Source organism: Procambarus clarkii, chromosome 31 (genome assembly GCF_040958095.1).
Source record: "Procambarus clarkii isolate CNS0578487 chromosome 31, FALCON_Pclarkii_2.0, whole genome shotgun sequence".
In the NCBI taxonomy this organism is placed as follows: Eukaryota; Metazoa; Arthropoda; class Malacostraca; order Decapoda; family Cambaridae; genus Procambarus; species Procambarus clarkii.
The window spans coordinates 39,806,970-39,822,148 of record NC_091180.1 but is presented as its reverse complement, the minus strand read 5'-3'; the positions used below and the strand labels follow the sequence as shown (position 1 = coordinate 39,822,148).

Genomic DNA, 15,179 nt, shown 5'->3' with positions numbered 1-15,179 from the left:
AGTTTCATGCAAATCGTCCGATAAACAAATAAGAAAAATAAAATTGAAAAAAATCAACATTTTTTTAACTTATTTTTTTTAAATAAAACTGGTTATATATATATAATATATATATATATATATATATATATATATATATATATATATATATATATATATATATATATATATATATATATATATATATATATATATATATATATATATATTTTAATATATGCTATTATGATAGCTGAGATTCATAGACATGATTTCAGTTGACACTTGTGTTTGATAATCGTTTTTAACTATTTTGGAAAATTTTTGAAACCTATTTCAATATTTTTTTCTCCCATCCTATTTATGCTACGACGCTGAGACTTGGACCAGATGAAATGAAGACTTCTAACTCTATAACTTGATTAATTAATTAAATTTATTATTGAAATTATTTCGACATTTATATGTAATAGGTAGTTCCTGCATTATTAGTTTTACCCCCAAAAAAGTGTGTAGGAGAAATAATCCCAGTAACGTTAAGAAGTTTTTACAGTCCACTTCTCTAATTTTTTTTTAAATCAATTATTTACTTTATTATTGTATATCCAATAATATGCTGGAGAGTTTCCCCCACACCGTCACACCCACAACATACCGCCACACCCACGCCGTACCGCCACACCCACGCCATACAACCACACTGTTCTGCCACACCCATGCCATACTGCCACACCCACGCCGTACCGCCACACCCACGCCATACAACCACACTGTTCTGCCACACCCATGCCATACTGCCACACCCACGCCATACAACCACACTGTTCCGCCACACCCACGCCGTACCGCCACACCCACGACATACAACCACACTGTTCCGCCACACCCACGCCATACAACTACACTGTTCTGCCACACCCACGCCATAGTGCCACACAATTCCGCCACATCAACGCCATACTGCCACACCCACATCACCGCCACACTATACTGCCAAACCCACGCCATACTGCCGCACCATATCACTACATCCCCTCCATATAGCCACACTATTCCGCCACACACTCACTCCATACAGCCACATTATTCCGCCATACCCACACCATACCGTCCCACCCACACTGTTGGAAAGTTTCCAACACTAATACATCATTTCTTGTATTACAATACATCATTATTGTATTAACCACAGTAACTATTAACTCTACTAACTGTAGTGCTAATATAAATTTATATTTCTCTATCTGCACGTCATTTGCTGAAATTCTCACGACACCGGGAAGCCTATTGCGTCAGATAATGTCCAGCAGGACATAATTATTACTAATCTGTTAGAGAATTGAATAAGGTTCTCTACTTTTATCAGTACTCTGTATAATAATTAATAACTGATAATATAACCATTAATGATCCAATAACCGAGAGTTATTAATTACAAATATCACTAAATAACAGTTTTATCTGTTATCTACGAACACCATGGAAATTCTCCCCATTTCACGTTAATAAGGACACTGTGCATATTCAACACCATCTAGCAAGAATATAAACAATATTTAATTCCCTACAATTGCAACCTTATTCTCTTAAACGTATTACGTAAGTAATTACACGGAAAAGAATTCTCCGTCTTTACTAAATTGAATTGCGAACGCGTGTGAGAGGATTGAGGGAGAAGGAGGCATGGAGACGCCATTGCTATCGACGCTATCAACACGAGAGGTAGCGACGCCATTGCTAGAGACATCACCAGAATTGCGGCACGAGCGTCCGGGGAGAGCCAAATTTACAACCACAACGCCAGGCCCTTACTATTAAGCGGCCTAATAGTGATCTGCGGATAACCAACAGGTTAAGTGTTCTTATAATTTAATTGAGCTCCTTTAAATTTCTTACACTGTATCCATCGTTACGTCGCTAGACCTCGCTAAACAACAAGTACGTCTGTAAGGATTTTGCTCTGTCCCTCCTAATGAATAGTGATGACACAATTTACCTGGTATAGACAATTTGTACTTTTAGTTGGAATTTCAGCTTGTGTTGAAGCGGCCGTGGTCTTTCTCAATTTCCCACGCCACGCTCGGGCACGTGTGTTACAGCAAGTACCAGATGATGCCATCACGACTCTACATCTTCGTTCACTATCACAGCTAAGCAGCTGAATCAGTTTCAATTTATATCTTATTTCATTAAGTGACGTTGATAATTAATCATTAGTCAAGAATATTTCATTTATATGATTTAAGAAATCTAGCACAATTTGATAGTCTCATGAACTTTAAATGAGAATGATTTCTTGCTTAACCATCATATAATATTCTTGGTACTAACCCTTTAATGAACTAGTGACGAACCACACTCGTTCCTAGATATATATGAACTTCTAGAAATACCCTCCCAATGTTGATATTTGAGGCTATGACTTTAATAAATTAATAATACAGTCTATTCATTGTCTTTTAAGTGATTGTTAAATCAATTACCATACATACGCACTGGTTCTATAGTGTCAAATTTTATAATCACTTATATTTGCTTTCCCTCTTTTCTCAAAAGTGGGTGGTCCTTCGATTTATGTTAATTATCATTATTAAATAATTCAATATATGAGTCGAAGCCCCAGATACCCAATATTTTGGTCCTTTTCGAACCGGATCCATACTAATTAATCATTACTAAACCTGATAACATTATATTCCACAATTAGGAAATACATTCAGGTGTTAAATATTATTTATGGTAGTAGAATACTTGCCAAACACAATTAATACTCTTGTGTTCATTTAATTTCTTATACACATAATTTCTACTAGTGTATATAATATATAAAATTACAAAATCCAAAAACATTGCACTATTTTACACTATTGCACCACATTTATTGTAGTTATTATGCCAACCCAACAGAGGTAATAACATGTAATAACAACAGGTCAAACACTGATTCATCAGTAAGGCCCAAGAGCCCCATAAGTGCTCCTAAGGGACCTAAGAGTCCAATGAGTGCTCCCAAGAGCTCAATAATTGCTCCCCAGAGTACACCAAGTACTCACAAGAGACTAAATTTCAAGCAAATGCAAGCAGCAAAACCATCACAACCTGCAGTTACAGTTTCACCAAAACAGGTGACCCCTAAACGAACTGTAGGATGGGGATCATGTTTGTTTTACAATCAAAACCATTCTCTGTACAAATTTACTAATTATCCTAATAGAGACACACGAGTCAGACGACTCAAACAGTTACACAAATGTTCTAGGAGTTTCAAATCACATAATGTTAATAGCTGTGACACCCCCACTGAACACCTGCAATAGGTGTAGAAGGGGCAAGCATCATGCTGCACTGTGCAAATTTGTCAAGACAAATTGTGTTAATCCTAGAATAGGAAGTAGAGAATCTACACCAGTACAGTGCTGCAAGGTGCGAGATGTGTACAGCGTAATTTCACCAGCATCTCAAGTGGATGCAACCTTGCCCACTGCCTAATTTCAAGTTAAGAACAAAGAAGTCAAGATCACCACTCGTGGATTATTTGATCAAGGATCCCAGAGAACTTTCATTACTCAGAAAGCGGCAGAGGCACTCAATTTACAACCAATCAGACAGGTAAAATTAAACCTGTCAGGGTTCATGATAAATCGAGGACCCCAAGAATACTCAGTAGTTCAACCGCTTGTACGACTAGGTAGTCATGTCAAGGCTATCCAAGCCTTTGTTGTAGATCAAATACCTTTTGACCTAAATATTAAGGATCTGGGGTACACAGCCCACTTCCTGCAGGAACGTGAAATTAATTTGGCTGACAACAAGTTAACGTCTGACCGCCTTAACAATGTAAATGTACTAGTGGGAGCAGACTACTATTACCAGTTCATTACTGGACATGTTAAAGGATTGGGCATGAATATGCTCCAATCTGCAGGTGGCTACTTACTTACAGGTAAAGTTCTGAATATGAACAAGCCTAGGCCTGCCAACAATAATAAATTAGTCAGCAGTAAATCAATTCTCCAGCAACAAGCTGAATGAGAAACACAGCTGAGTAATAAACCCAGACTGAATGTAGTACAATTAGTATTCGCCGAGGTGTTCTATAGCTCTCAGTGGAAATCCAGTGGTCCGTACCTAAACAATTACAAGTCACATTATTATTCGACGACGAGTAATAATTGGCCACACTCAGTCTCCCTAGGTAATTAATAATATTAGGCTAGAGAATCTAGCACTCCCTAGGTAATCAATAATATTAGGCTATAGAATCTAGCATCTAATGCATCTAGCATTTCCTGAATTTAGCAGTAACACGAAGTCATCGAGCAAATTCACTAGGACCAAGGTCCATAATACCTGCGCTTAAGGTTTGCCAAGAAAACCTTATTAATTCAACGTTTTCTGCACTAAGAATTAGTGAAAAATACTTGCATCAATTTTTGTTTGAGCTGTTTTTCTTTTGTTTCTGCTTAATTACTGTAGGAGCGCAGCACAAACAAACTTGCAAACATACCAATACGTAAGTGAATCTACAGAGAACTAATAACCCGTGAAACGTTTAGGTTGGGAAAATGTTACACATTATCTTTGAATAGGATTAATCGTGGCAGTAATTAAATTTACAGCAAGCTAAGGTTTCCCTTCGTTTAATGCATCATAATTAAAACATAAGCATTGTTACTTAACATGCTTAATGAACTCAATATAGCTCACTTCTGAGTTAACGTAGAAATTTGAGCGATTTAATGTTCCCCCATGCTAATACGAGCACTGCTCACCATGATAATTGAACGCTACACTGCTCCACCTCGTTAATTCGAGTTCAATATAACTCACCCTGAGTTAGCATGACAACTGAGCGCTTTAATGTTCCCCCATGTTAATACGAGCACTGCTCGCCATGATAATTGAACGCTACAATGCTTCCCGCGCTAATTCGAGCACTGCTCACCAGAGAATCTGCCTAGATTTCGTGCTTAACTATTCTTCAACAAGAATCTTGCACTAATAACCCGAGATGATCTTACAGCTCACCTGTGAATTAACGTAATAATTGAGTGTTTTATTGTTCCCCATGTGAATTCGAGCTCAATATTGCTCACCATGATAATTCAACGCTACAATGCTCCACCTCGTTAATTCGAGCTCAATATAGCTCACTCTGTTAACGAGCTCAATATAGCTCACAATGTTAATTAATTCGAGCTCGATATAGCTCACAATGTTAATTAATTCGAGCTCGATATAGCTCACAATGTTAATTAATTCGAGTACATTACTGCTCACAATTTAGCTAGAGTAACTCCACTAAGAATTAGTGAGTTATCACAATTAGCTTAGTCCTCTACTTAGGTAGGTTAGAAATTTAAACCATCTATTTAGGTAGGTTTTAGGGACTTTAGTTAGTCTCAACTGAGTACTAGCCTAGTCCGTACTCACAATTAATTACAGTTGACTATACTTATAGAGACTGATTTAATAAACTCAATTCTCATCTAAAGTTGAGGATGTATTAATGAGTTTACAGTGTCAAGCCTATGAGCTGCAATTCAATTAGCTCAAAGGTCAGAATGACTAGGCTACTAATCTCACTGTCGACTCAGAATCTTCCTTGATTTTACTGAATAAACCTTTTCAGTTCTCTAATATTACATTATTTTAGCTAGTTAGCAACTTAGTTATACCATCAGTCAGAATGACTACTGCACAGCAGTGCATATTAAATCAAATTTCCTCATTTGAGTTTGGGGTGATCATGATGCTGCGTGATGTTGTTGTCTGGTAACTCAATAGTTACAAGGCACAGCGACCCTCCAACCCGTTCTCGCAAATTTAATAAGTCAATATTGACTTATTAAATATGTGCATAGGTGACATACTTAACATAATAGTTTCCCTTGAAAAGCTTCATAGAAAACACCGACCTTACCTAACCTACTTAGTATGTTAAGATAAGCATCTTATTGCTTCGTAATTACAATTATTACCTAACCTATACCTATAATAGGTTAAGTAACAATTGTAATTACGAAGCTATAAGATGCTTATTTTAACATACTAAGTAGGTTAGGTAAGGTCGGTGTTTTCTATGAAGCTTTTCAAGGGAAACTATTATGTTTAGTATGTCACCTATGCACGCAACTAATAAGTCAATATTGACTTATTAAATTTGCGAGAACGGGTTGGACCCTAGACAGTGACCTTACTGTAGTATCAGAGTCTCCTTGATCTTGAATGACCCAATAATACTCTAATTACTGTATAATAATGTAGAATACAACTTATACAATAATGTTATCAGTTCTAAAGAACCTTTTCTGAGTTAACCTACAATTCAGCAACTACGTAATACAACCATTACATGTCACTGCGACCCTAGTTTATTTTTATTTTTATTTTTACATGTAACACATGCAATTTAAATACAATAAAAACATGAAAAGTACATTAGAAAACAGAACAAAACAAAACAAAACAATAAACCACCGGCCAGAAGGACCGACAGCACAGGACAACAAATTACAAACACGAGAAATGCAAGAGCATACAACAAAAGAGAAAACAATGTCAAAAAAACAAGCACAGTAACATTACAAAACAAAACAGTATAAAACAAAACAAAATATTATAAAACCAAACAAACAACAAGATGTATAACATGAAACATAACAAGAAAATCACAATAAACAACAAACAAAACAAAAATAACAAACAAGCACAACATGTAATGCAATAATAAAACACCAGTGTAAGGTACATCATAGAAACAAGACATGAATAAAAAACACTCACACCAAACCAACCGCCTCGCAACAAACTAAGGGAGAGGCCAAAATATACGATAATAATAAACAAACAATCCATGCAATCGAGAAAACAAAACATAGTAACATACACGGCAACAAACAAGCACCGGCCGAAAGGACCGAGAACAAAACACAACATAAAGGACATCATGAAATAGAACAAAAAAAAAACACAGCACACAACAAGCCAAAAACAAAAAACAAAAAAAATAATAATAAAAACAAAATAAAAATAAAAATAAAAATAAAAAAAAACAAAAAACAACACAGTCTAGCAATGCATAAGTAGAACACACATGGTAAAATAACAACACAAAAGAAAATACAGGAATAAAAAAACCCTCACCAAAACACCGACCTCGCAACAAAGAAGGGAGAGGCATGGGCACAGAATACAATAGGGCAAACAAAAGGCCATAGGGGCACACAACACTACAGGAACATGAAATCAGCTAACATATTTGCCCGAGAACAAGACCCGGGGGAACCACACATGGAACGCCTCCCAAAGCAGCCACCTCCCCCAAGAGGCTTGACCCTCCACCGGGGACGCCATGTTATCCAGAACCCCGGCAACAAACACCTGCAAACAGGGAACCCAGACGGTGTCACTCCGGAGGCGAGTAACCGCCACCCTACTCCATACACCGGGAACCTGCCCATCATGAAAGTCCTCCGGCCTTTCAGACAGCAGGATTCCGGCAACCGCGGCCTCCAGAGCCTCAAGTCACAACCCCACAGGAGAGAGCCGGACAGAGGGCATCACCACAGGAGCACCAGCGGCCACGGGCACACCACCAGATGACTGCAGGGAACCAAAGCGGCGCGCATCCTTTCGTAAAGTCACTACCAGGCCACGCCCAGCACCAGCATCCGCACTGTCCCTGGCTGCGGAAGCCACCACACCCCACTGCGGAGAGTCCCCTGGCAGGGAAGGAACAGAAGGCACACCCGAGACACGGGCATCAGCACCAGCAGGCACGATCAGCCAGAGACATGATCAGGAGTAACATCCGGAGGAGGGACTGTGACAACTGGGGAACGTCGGGCGACGCTGGGGGAGCCTCAGCAGCAAACGGGACGCTCACCTTCTCACCCCCGGAGTCCTCCTCCAGAGGGAGCAGCGGGAAATCCTCTTCACGGAACAAATTCATGGGAGCAACTAGATCAGCAGTGCACCCGGCAGCCTGATGCCCCAACAAGCCACACCGGAAACAAGTACGGGGTTGCCGGGCATAAAACACCCACACGTAGTACCTTAACAGCCAGATGGAGGATGGAATGTCCGACCTCAGTCGCATCCCGAGGGTTTGAATGTTGGTCTTCACACCCGAATACTTCCCAGAAGACAGCGAGTTCATCCGCACTCTGACGACAGGGCCATACCTCTGGAAGAAATGCCGGAGGAGGGTCTCAGGAAACTCCATGGGAGCGCCATAAACACTAACATACGTCACAGCACCAGCATTAACCAGCAAGTTAATGCCACCATTCGTTGAGACAGAGATTGATGTCTTTTTTACCACCTTTGAGACCCTAGCTAATCAATTTAGCTGGCCTGCTGACCAATGGTCTACCCTTCTCAGAGTGCATCTTACAGGTAGAGCTGCAGTTACTCTCAGTACCTTAGCGTCTGAGAATGACTACCAGACCCTCAAGCAAACAGTTTTGGACGCCTACCTTCTCTCCATCGAAAGCTACAGACGAAAATTCCGTGACCATCTTAAAGCAAGTACCACCACCTTTCTAGAATTTGCCAATACCAAGAAACGATATTTTATGAAATGGCTAGAAGCAGCACATGTCTCTACATTTGCAGAACTCATCAACCTCATGCTAGTTGAGGAATTCTTGAGACGTGTTCCCCTTTCCGTCCATTTATATCTAGCAGATAAAGAAGAAACCGACTACATCAAATGTGCGAAGTCGGCTGACACCTACAGCCTCATTCACCAGCTGACACCATCACCACCTCCCAGTAAGAAGTCTTGGTACGGTTACGATAAAGTGAGTACAGAGGAAGCGAGCTCACAATTGTATTGTAAGTATTGCAAACTCTATGGACATACCATAGATAGATGTGTGAAGGCTCAATACAAGAGCAATGAATCTACTAAACCCAAGCAGACTCCTCCTAAGTCTGGTAAGCCTGTGATGAATGTTGGTGTTCATGGTAATGATCTTTCTCTCTTCAGTTAACACCTGTATCCTGGAACTGTCTCTACCAACGGTACAGATTCGGAGGGACGTTTCGAATTGAAGATCTTGAGGGACACAGCGGCTCTTCAGTCTATTATATTGAAATCAGCTGTGCCTAACATCACCTACACTGGAGAAACCGTCCTTATCACTGACCTCACTGCTACTACTCTGTATCCACTCGCCAGAGTCCACCTGGATTGTCCCTTCGTGAACGGTGAAGTCCAAGTCGCCATCAGGGAAAAGCCTTTTCCCATGCCTGGAGTGCAACTGCTCCTGGGCAACGACTTGGCAGAAGATCTGCAACCGTCCAACCTGATCATCACGGACAAACCCCAGGTGTGTACCTCTGTAATGGATAATCCCATCTTTGAATATGTTACAGCAGAGGTTCAAGAAAGTGATCAAGTTTCTCCTCCGGTTTTGGTGACCACCCGTGCACAAGCTGCACGACCACAACCAGCTGACTCTACTGCTACCGCTGTCCCTCAAGACCCTCAGAATCTACCTCCTAATCTTACCAGTTTGGAGTTCCGTAAGTTACAGAGGGAAGATCAATCATTAACACCATTATTCTTCCAGGCTGAGACTCAACCTGACAGTATCCCTGGGTTCTTCCTAGAGAATGAGTTGCTCTACCGCAGATACAGACCCAGCAAGCTGAAGGGGCCATGGGACCAGGATTTAAAAAATTGTTGTAGGGTATTCATAATTTATTATCCTGATACATGTGAAAGGTGCTGCACCTAGGCCAAGTTTCAGCATCTCAGCCTAAATAGAGACGGAGAAAAAAAAAAAAAAAGACGAATTTTTCAACCATGTTCAAAAAATTTCACAGCCCACAATTGTGAACCAAAATCATTTATACGACACTCAGCTATGACCTTACTATATAATAAAGATTTGCATGTCACATTATTATCCCAGATGTATTTAGTGCAATAATACAGATTTTATAAAAGTTTCCCAAAAACGTATGCAACAAAATGAGGTGTATCATTATTTATAAAATCAATGAATCTACGTAGATAAGAATAATGACATGCGTTTATAGAGGCGTAAACTCTACATATAATGTGCAAGTTTCATGTAAATAGAATAATAAATAAAGGCTGTGAAATTTTATCTAGTTGTAAAAGTTGGAGTTGCGTAGCGCGCTCTCAAAGTTTATTCAACCTGCCGTCACTCGTGACTGGTGATTTACGCATTGCGGCCAGCTCGTATGGAGAGCTCGCATGCATCTAGCTGTCAATGCTTCTCTCTTGTTCGTTTGGTAAGTCATATTGCAGTACAAATAGCTAAAAATAACAAAAATAGCATGTTCTGGGAGATATTGTGTGAGCGCGTCAGCATACATCCTCTCTCCATGAGAGACACGCAGTCACTGACTGCACCACCCTCGTGTCAGACCATATGTTGTGTTGCCATATGTGTTAGTTTATATTCATTTTATGCATAACATGTTATTTTCAACGCTATTACGAAAAATAAGACATCTACAACGTAAGATACAATACCCCGCGGCGTACTCACGGCGCGAGGACCAGATTCACGAAAGTTGCAGCGGGAAATTTGACTCTAATTACGTTATTTTTAAAGATATCATTAAACGGTTTGGACCACAGTGTTGCCAGAACGTTGTAGTATTTTTCGTAAATATTCCATTTTTCATCGGATTTTCGGGTCCCATGGGCCCTGAAGGAGGATGACGATTGGGCCAATATCGAACAACTAGTGATTCCCACCAGCATACGGCCCGATATTCTACACCTGGCCCACGGAGCTCTTTCTCACTATGGTTTTAACAAAACCTACCACGGAATCAGACAAGACTACAACTGGCCAGGTATGGTAAAAGACGTTAACAAGTACGTACAACAGTGTCATACATGTCAGATGGCAGGTAAACCTAACATCTCTATTCGCCAGGCTCCACCAAAACCCATCCAGATGCCTGAGAAACCTTTCCACAGACTCATCATAGACTGTGTTGGTCCTTTACCCCGGACCAGTTCTGGCAACACATATATATTAACTATCATGTGTCCTACCACCAGATTCACCATAGCAGTTCCAGTAAAGAACACTACGGCTGCTACTGTGGTGAAACACCTATTGAAGATCTTTACCCAGTATGGATTTCCAAGAGAAGTTCAAAGCGACTGTGACACCAACTTCACCAGTGATCTCTTCAAAAAGACACTGGAGGAGTTCAGCATCACACAGGTACTGTCCAGCCCCTATCATCCTGCTTCACAGGGTTCTCTTGAACGTAGTCATCAGACAATTAAAGCACTCCTAAAGAAATTCTGCAATGACACCTTGAAGGACTGGGATAAACAACTTGATATCATTATGTGCATTTTCAGAAGTCTCCCCAATGAGTCTCTAGGAGTATCTCCTTATGAGATGCTCTACAGACGTAAGTGCCGTACTTCTCTCAAAGCTTTCAAAGACTCTCTACGTAATGCCACCATCAGTGACTCACAGAATGTGCCTCAGTTTCTTCAAAACTTAAAACACATTCTAGAGAGAGTACGTAAATTTACTAATGACAACCTATTGAAAGCCCACGAGAGGATGAAGACTCATTTTGACCAAAGCAGCAAATTAAGGAAATTTAAACCAGGAGACTTCGTGTTGGCATATTTTCCTATCCCAGGTTCTCCATTGCAAAACAAGTTTTCAGGACCCTACCGTATCAAGGAGTGCAGGAACAACCACAACTACGTTCTTGAGACTCCAGATAGGCGGCGGAAGACCCAGTTGTGCCAGGTCAACCTCCTGAAGCAGTATCAAGGTATTCCCCCCACTGTGTTGGTAGCAGTCTCTACATTTAAAGGTCCATACCTCCACAGTGAAACCTTCCCTGCTTCTCCCGAAAGCATGAACACTGAGACGGTGCTTTCCAAATCAGAAATCCTACCTGATCTTCATCCCAATTTACAGGACTATAATAGTGCTCCTTTGCCATGTTCTAATACTATTCTCGCCTCGCCAGATATCATGAAGCCTTTCATCCTCCATGTCGACGCCAGTGGTACCGGCATCGGGGGTGACCTGATGCAACAACGAAGCGAGAAGATTCGACCTGTTAGCTACTACAGCTACAAGGAACTACAGCACGATCGAAAGAGAGCCACTCTCCATCGTCCTGAAATTGCAGCACTTCGAACCGTACCTGCAAAGTGCTCGGTCTACCACCATCTACTCGGACCACAATCCCCTACGCTTCCTGCAGCCAGCCCAATTCAACAATCAACGGCCTCTACGATGGGCTTTATATCTGCAGAATTTCAACCTGGAGAGTTCTACATCAAGAGTTCTGACAACATCATAGCAGACGCCCTCTCCAGAGTCTATAAGGTGGAGGCTGCTCCACCTACCACTCTACCACCTGAAGACGTAACTTCACCTGGAACCGCAGGGTTCGGGGGAGAGTTGTGACGATAATCTCTTTCTAGAGAGATTGAGCCTGCTCTTCCCTACCTCAAGTTACGTCCAGTTAACAAGTATAAGATGCTACATTCAAGATACGTCACCGGTAGCACAAAACGTTTTGTCCAGGAGGCAAAACGTACCCAAGATTCCCCCTTACTCCAAACACCCTCCACGCCAGCTTGTCGTCAAACCAGCAAACTACCCATACCAGCCTGCCTGCTCCTGATTGGTGACTCGCCGACCGCGCACCTGCACACTGCACCTCCGCGCCTTCTACCTGAATCGACGTCGGAGCCCTGACCAGCTATCAATTTCAGAATATTCTTTGTGCTCTAAGAGTTGACATCTCTCTCTCTGGCATACTAAGCTCACTGGCTTGTATACGAAGGGAGGTCTCAGCAACAGCCAATATTCTCAGCACCATTTTTACTATTTCACCTTTATACTATTGTGTCTCACATTGTCTTTGCATTTATCTTTGTTATTTAATTGTACTTTTCATTCCCCCGAGATTTGTCTTTATTTTCATTTATGTTTAAAGTAAATATATTAAAGTTTTATTGTTCATATTTAGTGTTTTACGTGTTCCTCCCTCTAACTTACCACAGACAACAGGCAAGCAGTCTATCTTTTTTTTGTAAGTGTGACCAGGCATTGACACCTGCCATTGGAGGACTGCCGAACATCAACACTCCAACACTGTCCCGTCACAATATATATATATATATATATATATATATATATATATATATATATATATATATATATATATATATATATATATATATAACTGAAAACTCACACCCCATTTGTGACTCGAACCCATACTCCCAGGAGCAACGCAACTGGTATGTACAAGACGCCTTAATCCACTTGACCATCACGACCGGACAAAATGAGGTGATAACCGAGGCTATTTGAACCACCCCACCGCCGGCACTCGGATAGTAATCTTGGGCATAGCATTTTACCAAATCACCTCATTCTTTGGGGCACACGTGAGGAACACAAATGCGAACAAGCCTGAATGGTCCCCAGGACAATATGGAACTGAAAACTCACACCCCAGAAGTGACTCGAACCCATACTCCCAGGAGCAACGCAACTGGTATGTACAAGACGCCTTAATCCACTTGACCATCACGACCGGACAAAATGAGGTGATAGCCGAGGCTATTTGAACCACCCCACCGCCGGCACTCGGATAGTAATCTTGGGCATAGCATTTTACCAAATCACCTCATTCTTTGGGGCACACGTGAGGAACACAAATGCGAACAAGCCTGAATGGTCCCCAGGACAATATGCAACTGAAAACTCACACCCCAGAAGTGACTCGAACCCATACTCCCAGGAGCAACGCAACTGGTATGTACAAGACGCCTTAATCCACTTGACCATCACGACCGGACAAAATGAGGTGATAGCCGAGGCTATTTGAACCACCCCACCGCCGGCACTCGGATAGTTATCTTGGGCATAGCATTTTACCAAATCACCTCATTCTTTGGGGCACATGAATGGAAGCAAGTCGGCGAACAACTCTGTAGGGTAAGGCAGGTCCTAGTCAAAACGGCTTCTCCAATGGTTTCGTCGAAAACATCATAAGAAGGAAAGTGAAACGCCATGCAACCTCTGAAGAGACAACTAACACAACACCTATACCCCCTATTAGACTATTTTACAGGAACTTCTTTTCCACAGCTCATAAAACGGAGGAAAGGGTCCTGAAAGATATTGTTAATAGAGACGTTATCCCTACAGACAAAAATCAGAGGATACAACTGACGATTTACTATAAAACCAGAAAAACGGCCAGCCTACTCATGAGAAACTCTCCAGACACAAAGCAGAACGCTTTAAAAGAGACCAACGTCGTCTATGCCTTCAAATGCCCACTTGGGGACTGTAAGCTCCAAAAAAACCAGTATATAGGCAAGACAACAACATCTCTTTCTAGGCGTTTAACGATGCATAAGCAACAGGGCTCCATTAAGGAACATATAATCTCTTCCCACAACCAAACCATCGCCAGAGAAATCCTAGTAAACAACACAGAAATCATCGATAGGTACAGCGATAGCAGACGGCTTGACGTTTGCGAGGCACTGCACATTAAGAAGTCAACACCAGCAATCAACAGCCAATTAATGCACAACTATATTCTACCCACCTCAAGACTCCGCTCCAATATAGAAGCATCAAGAAATATGGACCAATAGGCTTTCTACAATCACTTCCATTTCAATACCCATTGTTTCGTGTTCTGTCTTGTGTTGATGAAATTAATACCCTATTAAATACCATCTCACCCCATCCACCTAACTCAAATGTAGATATAAACAAATCGGAGATATGTAAGTTCTATTCAGTTGTGTATGTGTAAAGTCTTTGAAAATGTAATAAGTTTTACGAAACGCGCTCAAGTGTCGCGTCAGACTAGAAATAAAAGTGAATTTTGGAGAATTGATTTTTGAATTACCTCCAACAGTGAAAAGAAATGTACGAAAGATTGAGAAAATTCGAGTTAGAATCATTAATCTTACTTTTTCGGTCATATTTAATAATATATGTCTACAGGAAAGACTGCTACCAAAATATACTAATATATATATATATATATATATATATATATATATATATATATATATATATATATATATATATATATATATATATATATATATATATATATATATATAAACACATACTAAAAGAATAGGTGTGGTAGGAGAAGACAATATCAAAGTGTTCAACGAG

General features: G+C 40.7%; 1 protein-coding gene across 4 annotated transcripts in view; it reads right to left on the bottom strand.

Moving 5' to 3' along the window:
- LOC138370361 (probable cytochrome P450 49a1) overlaps positions 1 to 15,179 on the bottom strand; it is a 150,180-nt gene that overhangs the window by 28,259 nt on the left and 106,742 nt on the right. The window lies entirely within an intron of this gene.